Source organism: Apium graveolens, chromosome 7, assembly GCF_009905375.1.
Source record: "Apium graveolens cultivar Ventura chromosome 7, ASM990537v1, whole genome shotgun sequence".
Lineage (NCBI taxonomy): Eukaryota > Viridiplantae > Streptophyta > Magnoliopsida > Apiales > Apiaceae > Apium > Apium graveolens.
The window spans coordinates 226,949,585-226,962,791 of NC_133653.1; the positions used below are offsets into that span (position 1 = coordinate 226,949,585).

Below are 13,207 nucleotides of genomic sequence, written 5' to 3' on the forward strand. Positions count from 1 at the left end.
ACCGGGAGGCGAGGTTCCCAAGTATATATTATATAGTTTTCTATAACTATTAATCGAATAAGATATATTCGATGGTTTTGAATAATAATCAAACTTATTTTTGATTATTTAAATAAAGATCGTACTTTCTTATAAGTATATCTTTTGTTATTTATTATTCGTTTCAAGTATGAGTTTTAAAACTTCTACTTCAATTATTTTTATAAAGATTATCCTTTATGGGAATATTATTTAAATAATGATATTCAGATACTAACATTCGGGACTGATTTATTTTATTAAATCATCATTACTCTAAACATTCTTTAAAATGTTTTCGAGTCTTCAAAATGATTTTAAAAGTTAGAGCGGATCCCAAAACTCATTTTCAAATTTAAGATCTTCTTTCCGAAGGGGATTTAAATACTCGCTCAAAACCTAAAGATCCGGCTCTGTGGTGTATTTTATATTCGCAATGAGGTTGCTGATTTGATAAAGAGCTTTTGATTACTTGCCCAACATTTGAGAAGTAAGTCCATCTAAATGAGTCGGCATAAGCAACAGGTCGGGGTACGGTCTATCAAAGTGTAAGTGGCTGGGTGGCAGTCCATCAATGCGTAAGAGGCCGGGTGGCGGTCCAGCACAAGGTCCTAATGCGGCCAGGGTGATGACCGATGGGGGATTCATCCATCTACTAGTAGAAAAGGTTACTTAATGGGTATCTTTGCCTGATCAGCAAGATATCGGGTTTATGCTAAAATTCTCTTCTTTCCAAATTCATTGGATATTATAACTCTGTTTATACTTTTCATGACAGAGGTTTTCGGGGAAAGTATGAGAGATATATATATAGGTATATATATATCGGGACTTAATAAAGTATCCCGTAACTTCATTTCTTTCAAATGATATTTCAAAGATTGAATCTATTCAAGTCTTATGTTGTAGTCTCATTTACGTGATGAACCTTTGAAAACTTATTATACTTTGAACAGTGGTAGTTCAAGTAGTTTGTTAAAATGATATAAGTATATTGAAGTATTTTGTAACTTCATCTTCCTTTAAGCTTATATCCAGTAAGTAGTTATCTTACACTTGATAAAGATTTTCAGTAAGGTATTTATTCAGATACTTGCATTATTGATTAAACTATATATTATCTTACGAGCTGTAATACTCACTCTTGCTTCATTTCTTCATCACACAACAACAGTTAGGAAGGATGGCCAAACTCAAGCAGACCCAGCGCAAGAGCGTGGGAAGCGTCCTGCGTCTTCCCGTTGATATCATAGCTGCTATAGCTACAGAGGTATATCTATCTGTAGACCAGATATTCTACTTTTGGGAGTCAATTATGTATAATTATAACTCGTGTTGAATAATGGCAACTAACTGTAAACTTATTAAGTAATCATTTTGGCTTGTAATAACTTTTAATTTATGGATTCAAGGACTTGTACTTATTTCAATTTCATCTCTGAGACTATAACGTGTTGTGGTGTGTGTTATTATGGGGTCACAGCATGAGGTTATTTATTTTAATTAAGTTAAGTGATATTTATGGAAAGAAAGACAGTGACGACCCGGATCCCTGACCCCGGATCTGGGGGTTTTACATTCACTTTCTTTGGCTTCCTACATTCTGTAGCAAAATGGCCCAATTTATCACAATTGAAGCACCTGATCTTTGATTTGTCAACAGATCCTGTTTTATAACTATTTTTGCTTCTAGAGTTATACTGTGTTTTACCTTTCCAACTGTTGTCCTTATTGGATGTTTGTCCCTTATTTTTGAAGAACTTTGGTTTTTTTTACTCTAATGTTAGAGAATTTTCTTGCAAAGTAAGCCATGGACTGATCTAACTCATCCAATTCATCTAAGGTGTAAAATTCATCATCCTCAAGTTCAAGAATGACTTGCTTCTATGGTTCCTTGTTCTTTTGCTCATTGCTTGAGACAACCGGAGTCTGGATTTCCTGTTCATCATCAGATGAGTGGATGTCATTAACCACTTTACCACTTGATGCATCAATAATGTGCCTTTGACCAGCTCTTAAAGACAATCTTTAAATCATTTCCAGTTCATAGGTTTTCAAAATACCATATAAAACCTCCAGTGTCATTCCGCTCAAGTCTCTCCCATCTCTTATAGCTGAAATCTTCTGTTCTAAATGATCAGGAAGGGTGAGCAAAAACTTCAAGTTGACCTCCTTAGCTTCATAGTATTTGTCATGAAGCTGCAAGTCAGTAATCAGCTTATTGAATCTTTCAAAAAAACCAGTTATACTTTCTTTAAGTTTAGCCATGAAACCCTCATACTGAAATACCAAAATTCTCCCTTGGTTTGACCTAACTTCCTCTGTTCCCTCACACATAAATTATATCTTCTCCCAGATCTGTTTGGCTGTGTCACAGTTGATAATGTTATTATAAATTACATTATCAAGTGACTCTATTAAAATTAGTAGCAAGCCACTATCCAGAAAGAATTTCTCCTTTTCAAGTTCGGTATACTGTGAAGGATCTTTAGGAGCATAATGAGCTGGAATGACCATGTCTTCATCTATAGATTCTTCAACTCTTTCCATGGGGTGAAAGGGCCATTCTTGAGAATCTGAACATATAGTGGATTCGCCATCTTTATAAACAGCAACATTTTCTTTTTCCATAATGTGTAGTTAGATCTATCAAAGGCAAGAATATTGATACTGCTAATTTTTTGTGTATTCATTCTTCCAAGATCTTTAATCTGTTTGCTTTCAGATTTTGCTCTGATACCACTTGTTAGGTAATGAATAAAATATAGGGGGTGAATATGTTTTGGATATTTTTAAGGCTTTTCGAATGTTTATTTGCTGGTGAACAAAGTAGATAAGAAATGCAGCAATATTGTATTAACTGGAAATAAACAGTGCACACAATATTTCAAAACTCACTTAATTTTGTATTAAAATCAATCTAATGTTTTGCTACAAATCAAGGGTTCTTTGTAAGTAAAAAACTCAACTTCTTCCCTGAGAGAGTTACAAGAAATTCTAGATCTATTTGATATAATTAAAAGCAAGGGACCAGTGTTTACTTTATAGATTTGTAAACACAGGTTTACATAGCATACAATAGATTGTACTAAACCCTACTTTAAGTTATCTCTAAATCTTTGCATTTATGACTTAGAGTATCTTTGCAAGTCCTGTGAATCTGTGGCATTCCTTTGTCAGTTAATCGTGGCCTTTAATCTTGTACTCTTCAAGCTGCTTTTGAAGACTTTTCAATCTAACTGATTAGATTGTTTGTTGATTGATAATCTTAGATATTTAACTTGTCTGCATTCTGTACTTGAGCTTCATATTGAGATCTCCAGTTTGATCTATAGAGAACTGACATCTCGATAAGTATAATGGCTTATCGAGATCTCTTAGTTCTCTATAAGCGTTTTGACTTGTCGAGGTCTCTGAGTTCTCGAGGTTGCTTTAACTTGTCGAGGTCTCTAAGTTCTCGAGATAACTTTGCCTTGTCAAGGTCTCTAAGTTCTCGAGATAACTTTGACTTGTCGAGGTCTCCAAAACTCTGCATGTAGAAATGACTTGTCGATATCTATGAGATCTCTATGGCCATATTGACTTATCGATATCTCTGAGATCTCTAATGAAATATTTGACTTATCAATATCTCCAATCTTCATGTCTTCATTTGAACTTATCGATATCTCTAGGACTTCTCGATAGGCCAATTTGGACTTCTCGATAAGTCATTCTGGAGTTCTCGAATAACTTCTCTATATGACTTGATCTGTGACTTGTAGATATCTTGACTTAGAATGTTTTTCCAAAAACAGATTTATTCAACTCCAAGCTTCTTCATAATTTCTCTGAGGCATGATCTTCTTGATCTTCTTCCAGAGTTTATTCTTAGGCTTGAGACTGTTTATAGAAAATACTCTAGTCTAATCTTTGACATTTTACAGACTCAAGTAATATAGTACAAAATACAAACTTAGATTATCATACAACTAATTCTTAGGGTTTTCAATATGACTTAGTCTTTTTAGTACAGGCATCTCTTGCACAACAATGACCATGCCTCCATCTATAGATTCAGGAACCCTTTTCATAGGAATGAAGGGTCCATTTTTTAGAATTTGAATGTACATAGGGTTAGCCATCCTTATGAACAACATCATTTTCTTCTTCCATAGTGTGTAGTTGATCTCGTCAAAGACATGTATTTTGATACTGCTTATTTTCTGAGCACTCATTCTTCCAAGATCTTTATTTATTTTCTTTCAGATTTTTCTCTGATACCACTTATTAGATAATGAGTACGATGAAATATAACACAGATGGGGGGGTGAATATGTTTCTTTGGATTTTAATTAGCTTTGAAAATGTGTGGCTTATAAATGAACAAAATAGATATAAACTTGTAGAGATAAATTGTTTAACTGTAAGCACACAAACAAAATCTCAAAAACTCACTTGATTGTATTAGTCAAATTTGTTTTACTACAAATCTATGTTCTTGAAAATAAGAACTCGGTTACAAACCTTGAGAGAGAATACAAGATTTTTCTAGATCTGTTTTATTACTTCTAAACTAAGGACCCGTGCATGGTTTATAGACCAACAACACGGGTTTACAGAACTTGCGCTAAAACGTACTAACATATTTTTTAAAGCTATATTGTCTATTTCCATTCTGGGTGTTAGCAAATATGTTCAAAATATTGTAGGTCTGTGACCATCCTTTGTCCACTGAATTTTGGCCCTTCATCTCGCATTCTTCAAGCTGTTATTGTAGTCTTTTCAATTCAGTGAATGAATTGTTTGTTGACTGATGATCTTGAATCTTGAATTTGTCTATATTCTGAATTTTGAGATAGTTTGTCGAGATCTCTTTTGTTCTGTAGAGATGTCACATATCGATAAGTATAATGACTAATCGATATCTTGAGTTCTCTACATATGTCTTTGACTTGTCGAGGTCTCCAGTTCTCTAAATGTAGAATAGCTTGTCGATATCTCTAGTTCTCTATATAGCCTTTTGACTCATCGACATCTCTAGTTATCTACATGCAGATTTGACTTGTCGATATCTCCAGTTCTCTACATAGAAATTTTGACTTGTCGATATCTGAGATCTCTACATGCATGTTGACTTGTCGATATCTCTTGGGACTTCTCTACAAGTCATTTTAGACTTCTCAACAGACTTCTTGATATCCCTTGATTTGTGACTTATCGATATCTGACTTAGAATATTTTTTCTAGAACAATATTATTCAAATAAAAGCTGCTATACTTCTCTCTGAGGCATGATCATTAATTGATCTTCTTCCAGAGTATATTCCTTAGCCTAGAGGCTGTTCACAGAAAAATCCTCTAGTCTAATCTACTTAAAAATTTTACAGACTCAGGGAATACGATTACAAAATATAAATATAAATTATAATACAACTTATCCTTAGGGTTATTAATATGACTTAGTCTTGTTATGTACAGGCATTTCTTGCACAACACGCTTTTCTAAAAGAATGACATAATGAGAGAACGAATGAGGCGTATCGTGAAAATGACTACTAACGTGAAGTGATATCGAAACGTCGACCCCAAAGACAACTTCAAATACCAATAATCAGAAGTGCAATATATGTGGGGTGCGTGGGGAGGACATAATGCTAGAATTTATCTTAGGAGACCTAAAAGTTATAAAAATAGTTGTGTTAAATCAACGTGTATGAACTTCAATTATAAGTAATTTCAAATTAATAGTGTAATATTTTAATTTGGCACCTTTCATTACTTAAAATAATTAGAAAAATACAATATTGAAAAATATTATTTATAATATTTAGTGATTATATTACGCCCATTTAAAGATTTTTATTATATTTAACAGGAAAAAAAATGCTGCATAAGAACAGTGCATAAATGGGATAGGGAAAAACGAGAACATCAGAAAGCATATAAAGCTCCTGTCTCTTTTCAGCCCGCAGGGCGTCATTGCGCGCTCCCGTAATGTTTCAATGTGGAAGGTGCTGGACCCATACAATGGGTTATTGCAGGTGAAAAAAAGACAGAAATTTTCCTCTATTTCTCCTATTTTCCCCTATTTTTCCCCAATTTTTGAATTTTGTTTAATTTTTTAAAAATATATAAAACATCTTTTTTGTTTTGTTTTTTTGAAAACCAAGATTTACTTTATATTTTTATATTTTTATAGATTTTTAATTTTTAAAGATATTTTTTAATTTTATTTTATTAGTATTTTTTGTTTATTATTCATTAGAAATAAAAAAATGTACAACAATGAAACAACTAAAAATAAAACTTGATGACACCATAAAATTACATAACAAGAAGGATTCATTTTACTAAAATCATGTTACTAACAAGATTGAATTATTTATATGAAATAAGCAAGTTAATACATGTTTTTATTTCGAAAAATAAATAACGAGTTCAAGTTTCTTAGACCGTTGCCGCCGCGGAATTTGAAGGATCTTTTTTGTCATCATCTTTCTTCTTCTCCTCAGCTTTGATTTTGGCATCTTCTTTGGCTTTTCGATCCCATCCACCTTTTCTCATCTTCTTCATCGAATATTTCATCCATATACTCCAACAATACCGTGGGTTGCGTCTCCCAATCAACTCCTTCAAGATCCTCGCGGGTGAGACTAAAACACGGATATCTCTCCATTTTTTTTAAAACTCTAAGGAGTGTATGAAGTTTTTTTTGCTACTAATAAACATAAAACAAACACAACAATACCACTACTTATATACAAAAAAATTTCAAATTCAGTCAGCCAGCCATTTAATTTTAAACAAAGTTTTATACAAAAAAATGTGTACATTAACAGGTTGGCTGTCAAAAAGTTTGATCGGCTTGCCGCAATGTGTCGATTCGGGAGGGGACTCCTACTGCTATGGGTCATTGCGGGTGAGTTAAACAGTCCACGAATCAATTACAAATTCAATGGTTTTTGCACTTAATTTTACAAAAAAAATAAATTTTGAAATAATATCATTTTTAATTAATAAAACCAAAAACCTATATTAGATTCCCCTTATACCAACATTAATATATATTTTTCAATTTTCACATTTTTTTGAATAATATATATATATTTATAAATTTTTGAATTCAAAATACAAGGAAATATAAAAATATTACAAACACTATTTTTTCAATTTCAAATTTATGTACAAGTTGTTTAGTAAAATAGCAGATGTGGCATTCCTGGCCAGATGGTATGTAATTGATAAGAACTTCAAAGTTAAACGTGCTCAGGGTGGTGGAGTACTTTTTGTAATGGGTGACCCCGTGGGAAGTTTTTTTCCTTTTTTTGTGAAAAATATTTAAAAATGTTTAATTTTCAAAATTTACAAAAAAAAGTAAGACTCGATAATTTACCCAATTTACCGTTTTTCAATTTTCACATTTTTTGAATAAAATATCTATATTTCTAATTTTTTAAATTAGAAATACAAGGAAATACAAAAATTATATATATCTACTTTTTAAAATTTAAAAATACAAAAGATTATATATATATATATTTAATTTTTTTAAATTTAAAAATACAAAGAAATACAAAAATTATCTAAATTATTTTTTCTTAAAATTAAAAATACAAGAAAATATAAAATAGAATAAATTAATTATTCTTACACAACAATATTTCATTGCGGTGTGACCAAATTATAAAACGGGGAAGTTTGGTGACCCCCACAATGACTCAATGCGGGCCTAAAAGGCCCCCAATTAGTCAATGCGGGAGGCCCTGACTGTAGAAATCTGCAGAAAACTGGCAACCAAACAATTTGAAGCCAATTTTTTTGAAGTTTTCTGCTTCAAACATTGCGTAGAGGGTGATTATTGCGGATTTCAAGAAAAAATTTGTGTGGTTCCATTTGTTTTCATAACATACCGACCTATTTAACTTTACCAAAAAACAACATACACAACTAACAATTAAATCCATAATAAAATATAATGAAATACTATAAAATGTCAATCTTCAAACACATTTCAATACCCAAAATCAAACGAATATTCATTCAAGACAAAAAAAAAGAGGAGATAACTTTTAAAGACTATTTTGATTCAATATACGTACATCGAGCTTCATAGCCAACTTATCAGGAATAACGCCACGAGTTCCCCCAAAATGCACCATTCCACCAGTCCCCGGGGTATACATGACACACTTGGTACCGAGAGTAGTGGGATCAACCCGTCATTCAATAGATATACAAACATCACATACATTATTTTATTTACAACTAACTTAACAATGAAATTGTATTAAAAATATATCTCAAGGTTAATATCGAGGGGATGGGGCGGTCTGGAGTCCGCTGAGTAGTAGGATGAGGGGTAACGGGAGCCGATTGTGAAGGAATATCAACAGCAATAGCAGCATGGGTCTACATTTGCATTCATATTCAAACATTAACTTATATATTCAAAATTGTAAGTGATACAGTTGTAATATTAAAGAATAATACCTTAATCTGAACCGGAGGAATCACTGATACATGGGTCGGCTGTGAAGGAGGGGAAGCGGTAGCAGCATTCTACAATAGTATTCATATACAAGCATTAACTTACATATTTGTTAGGAATATGTTGTGAACTTGATGATAAGTAAATAAAACACCTTAGTAGATTTAACTTAGTGAACGACCGATGTTCAATTATAGTCCCGACGGATGATTTAATATAGTCCCGACAGATGACAAATTGACATCCACCGGGTGAGTAGCTTATGTAACAATAAGATCTGTAGTATATTTCTGCAAATAACTTTATGTAGATTCTGTAGGAGCATATGAGTCATGTTGACTACTAGTGGATATGCAGAATAGGTTGATTAAATTGTATATATGAGATGTCTTGTAATTCTGTGTAAGTGAAATGGAGTCAAGTGACAAATAGCTACCCGACGAATGATCAACAAAGCTACCCGACGGATGATCAACAAAGCTACCCGACGGATGATCAACAAAGCTACCCGATGGATGACAAGCATGTACCCGACGGATGATCAAATTTAAATATTTGTTGACAGTGACAACACAGTCATATGCGTCGAGTGTTTGCAAAACGAATGTGGCAGCCTGTTTAGCAGGGATTTAAGAACAAAGAATCATTACCATTTCCATGCAATTGTGAAGTTATTCAAAGATGCTGGAATAGAGTAGTGAAGCAGCATGGAGTTAGACTAGATATGTTTTGTTTTATTATCTTATCTTATTGTCATGGAAACTTGGTAATATATGATAAGTGGAATTTATATCCACTTGGAATGCTTTATTACAAGCTTAAATTGGTGTTTTGGACTCAAGTTGTGGGTATTTTGATGTGTTTTTGTGTTATTGCATTCAGGTATCAGTTAAATGAAGAAATGAGCTTTTAAAACAAAATAATATAAAGTGATCAGATTTGGAATCCAATGCCATTTTCAAGTTGTAGAGAATCTCGTTAGCTTCGCGTGGGCAGTTGAATCGCCTAATTCTAACGAGTAGAACTCAAGTTATGGCCAAAACAAGATTTATCAGAAATTTTTCCAGATAGGAGCAGAGCGCCCGCCCAGGAGAACTGAGTGCCCGCCCAGGAGAGCTGAGCGGCCGCCCAGGAGAGCTGAGCGCCCGCCCAGGAGAGCTGAGCGGCCGCCCAAGACACGGTTGGTCGCTGATTTCGCTGAAAAAGCCTTTTTTGAGTAGAATTTGACGATTTTAAGGGTCAGGTCCACTAGGGGCGTATATATACTTAAAAAAAGGTTTTTCATCATCCGAGAAGATTGAGATACCAAGGAGAAGACCTAGAAGCACATAACAACTCCGAAAAAGAAGATCTTGTTTTCAACTTGTGATTCTTTGAATTAGTTGTAACTTTGGATGCTCGTTTTCGTTCTTATTGAACGTAGATCTCGTTTATTCGTACTTTAATCATTATTCAGTTTATTAAGACCTTGTTTTATACCATGTTTTCATTGGAACCCATGGTGATGATGAGTTCTATTATGGGCTAATCGTTGTCATGGGATTCTAGCGGATTTACTTATGGATTTCAATAGTTAATTATTTTGATATCTTGGTGTGTGGTGATTTATTTAAATCCTAGTATTGGTTGTGCTTATTCGTCTTATGTGCGTAGCTAACATATAAGATAGCGTGTTAATCTCTATTGAAGCGATAGTGAATATAGAGGTTTAGAACTTGCCATGCTAGCATAGGTTCATGTATGTGTATGCATGATTCGTAGGTAACTCTAACAGTTTTACTTGCCCTATGTAATCATTATGGATAACTTGTGCTTAAACCGTTATATTGTCAAATTCTATAGACATATAGGGTCTCAATATAATTGGTGCATATTCAGCTTTTATCTCTTTTGTGGATGTCTGGTAGAATGGTACTCGTGCAACGAAAGTTGGCATTTATCAGTTTCGTGTTATCTAATTAGTGTCATCACCATCGTATGCTAAGGTTAAGAACAATAACACTATTGAATGAAGTATTTAATGAAGTTAGAATCTCATGTTTGTCATATATATTAATTTAACCATTCTTGTTCTCTTAGTTATAATTGTTAGTATAATCTCTTAGTTTAATAAAAACCCAATTTGTTATTTATCTTAGCATTGAGCGATAACCATACATTGTTGCATAGGTGCATAAATTAAACTTAACCTAAACCAGTCTCTGTGGAAACGAATCTGATTTATATCTTATACTACTTACGAACGCGTATACTTGTGTGTATTTTAGCGCGTGTTTTCACCCTAACAAGTTTTTGGCGCCGCTGCCGGGGACTCGGTGTTAATTTTTAGTTTATGTGCTTGTCATCAGTGGTCGTTAAAGTTCACTGACTCGGATTCTTTTACTTTCACGGTTTATTTGTTTGTGTTTCAGGTACTCATTACAATGGGAGATCCAGCAGCACGAACGAAAGCCTTGATGGATTTTTCTCAACCCAAGATCAATGACATTCAATCTAGCATTATCCGGCCAGCTATCACAGCTAATACCTTTGAGATCAAGCCTGGCATTATTCAATGGGTACAGACTGCAGTCCAGTTTGAGGGTTCTCCAACGGAAGATCCCAATACACACATTAGGGATTTCATTGAGATATAAGACACCTTCAAGTTCAATGGAGTTTCTGAAGATGCTGTGAAGCTGAGACTGTTCCCATTCTCTCTGAAGGACAAGGCTAAGAGCTGGTTACTCTCTCTACCAGCTGGTTCAATTATTACTTGGGAAGATCTTGCTCAGAAGTTTCTTACTAAATTCTTCCCTATGGCGAAGACAGCTGCAATCAGGAATGCTCTTACTCAATTTGCACAGCAATCAGGAGAATCTTTATATGAAGCTTGGGAGTGCTACAAGGAGATGCTTAGGAAGTATCCTTATCATGGAATGCCTGATTGGATGATCATCAATTATTTTTATAATGGGTTGGGAGCACAGTCCAGACCCATGCTCGATGCAGCAGCAGGTGGAGCATTATAGGCAAAGAGCTATGAGGAAGCTTATGATCTAATTGAACTGATGGCTGCTAATGAATATCAGTATCCAACCCAGAGATTTCCATAGAGCAAGGTAGCAGGAGTTCTTGAGGTGGATACAGTTACGGCTATCACTACTCAACTAAAGGCGTTGTCTATGAATATTGATTTTCGGCTAACTATGGTGTTAAGCAGATAATTAGTGTTTGTGAGCTGTGTGCAGGTCCGCATGCGATAGATCAGTGTGCTATATCTAGCGACTCGTCTCAGTTTGTGAGCAACTTTCAGAGATCGCAGCAACCAGTTCCAGACACTTATCATCCTGACAACTGGAATCATCCTAACTTCAGCTGGAACAACAATCAGAATGCGATGCAATAGCCATTCCAGCAGTTTGGAAATAAGTTATTCAACCCTCCTGGTTTTCAGCAACAACTCCAACTTCAACAACAAACTCATGATGCAGGTCTATCTTCGAATGAAAAATCTGAATTGGAGGAGTTGAGGCTTATGTGCAAAAACCAGGCTCTTATATGCCAAAGCCAGGTTGTTTCTATCCAGAATCTGGAGAACCAAATAGGGCAAATTGCTAACGCCTTATTGAATTAACCACCAGGAATGCTTCCTAGTGATACCGAAACAAATCCAGGCAAGAGGGAAGTTGAAGAACAGGTGAACGCCATCACCTTAAGGTCTGGAAAGATCGCAAGCCCCCAAATTCAGCAAGACGAAGAGCCTGAAAAATCTCAAGATTTAGAAAATACAGTTGTGGCTGAAGAAGAAGTGTAGAAGAAAGCAGAGGTGGAACCAAGGAAGACTACTGTGGAACACACTCCTCCTGAGGGTAATACAGGGGAGAAACAGATCTATCCTCCACCTCATTTTCCTAAGAGGCTGTAAAAGAAAAAGCTGGATAAGCAGTTTGAGAAGTTTTTGGAGGTGTTCAAGAAACTTCATATCAACATTCCTTTCGCTGAAGCTCTTGAACAGATGCCTAGCTATGTGAGGTTTATGAAAGGTATTCTCTCTCGGAAAGTGAAGCTTGATGACTTAGAGACCGTTGCTCTAACGGAGGAATGCAGTGCTGTGCTGCAACAGAAGTTGCCTCCGAAGCTTAAAGATCCTGGAAGCTTCACTATTCCTTGCACCATCGGAAACTTGTCATTCGACAAGTGTTTATGTGATTTAGGATCTAGCATCAATCTGATGCCCTTATCTATCTTTAAGAAGCTTGGTCTGCCTGATCCAAAACCAACATACATGTCATTGCAACTAGCTGAGCGTTCCATCGCTTATCCACGAGGTATAGTGGAGGATGTCTTGGTCAAGGTGGATAAACTCATCTTCCCTGCTGACTTTGTAATTCTTAATTTCAAGGAAGATAAGAAGATTCCCATTATCTTGGGAAGACCATTCTTGGCTACAGGCCGAACTATGATCGACATGCAAAAAGGAGAGCTTTCAATGAAGGTTCATGATCAAAAGATCACTTTTAATGTGTTCAAGGAAATAAAGTTACCCACAGCTAAAGAGGAGTGCTTTAAAGTAGAGAAACTACAGGTTTTGAATGCACCTCCGTGGAAGAGGAAGTTGGATATGCCATTCGATTCTCTTGGGTTAGCAAAGCTGAAAATTTCTCAGGAGTGTTTTGAACCATTTATTCAAGAAGCTCCCACACTTGAGCTCAACGGACTGCCAGATCACTTGAGTTA

At 34.9% G+C, this 13,207-nt stretch overlaps 1 non-coding gene across 1 annotated transcript; it reads right to left on the reverse strand.

Annotated features, from left to right (window-relative positions):
* Window positions 1–11,301: 11,301 nt before the first annotated feature.
* LOC141676282 (small nucleolar RNA R71) lies at window positions 11,302–11,408 on the reverse strand. The gene has a single exon (XR_012556880.1). It is a non-coding gene; the product is annotated as a small nucleolar RNA R71 (small nucleolar RNA).
* Window positions 11,409–13,207: the final 1,799 nt, after the last annotated feature.